General features: G+C 35.8%; 1 protein-coding gene across 1 annotated transcript in view; it reads right to left on the bottom strand.

Annotated features, from left to right (window-relative positions):
• Window positions 1-556, bottom strand: part of LOC108763623 (fatty acyl-CoA reductase 1) — a gene marked incomplete at its 5' end in the record, with an annotated part of 6,893 nt that overhangs the window by 828 nt on the left and 5,509 nt on the right. The window lies entirely within an intron of this gene.

Here is a 556-nt window from a genome sequence, read left to right as displayed (position 1 = left end):
GAGAGCTTTCCAAAACGCTATAATGAAATATTTTTTCATGAAGTACTTTTCAAGTTATAATGCTTCAAAGTTACAGTATCGCCGGCACTAGTATTACCCAAGAAGATATGTAATACCACGCGGAGGTTGCCCAGGCGAATTGACATATCTTTTGTGCTCGGAGAAAGATTGGAGAATAATGCAGCCAATGAAGGTAAGATCGGTCTGTGATTCGGCCAGTCAAGACAAGATATGAGCATGAACCAGCCAGTCAAGGCAAGATATGAGCATGAACTAGCCAGTCAAGGCAAGATATGAGCATTATAACTTTATAAGCATTATAACTTTATAAGCATTATAACTTGAAAAAAGTACTTCATGAAAAAATATTTCATTATAGCGTTTTGGAAAGCTCTCGACATCAGCTATTAGATCCTTGAATCAAAAATAGGGTGTTCCATTTAAGAAAATCAATGTAACCTTGATCTGACCTTGGCTACACAACTCAAGGTCAAACTGATAGGATCAGTAAATAGATATTTTTAAACCATATAACTTTTGTCTGAAACAGTTTTCT

This window comes from Trachymyrmex cornetzi, unplaced genomic scaffold (assembly GCF_001594075.2).
Source record: "Trachymyrmex cornetzi isolate Tcor2-1 unplaced genomic scaffold, Tcor1.1 scaffold371, whole genome shotgun sequence".
Classification (NCBI taxonomy): domain Eukaryota; kingdom Metazoa; phylum Arthropoda; class Insecta; order Hymenoptera; family Formicidae; genus Trachymyrmex; species Trachymyrmex cornetzi.
This window is presented reverse-complemented; position numbering and strand designations above follow the sequence as displayed.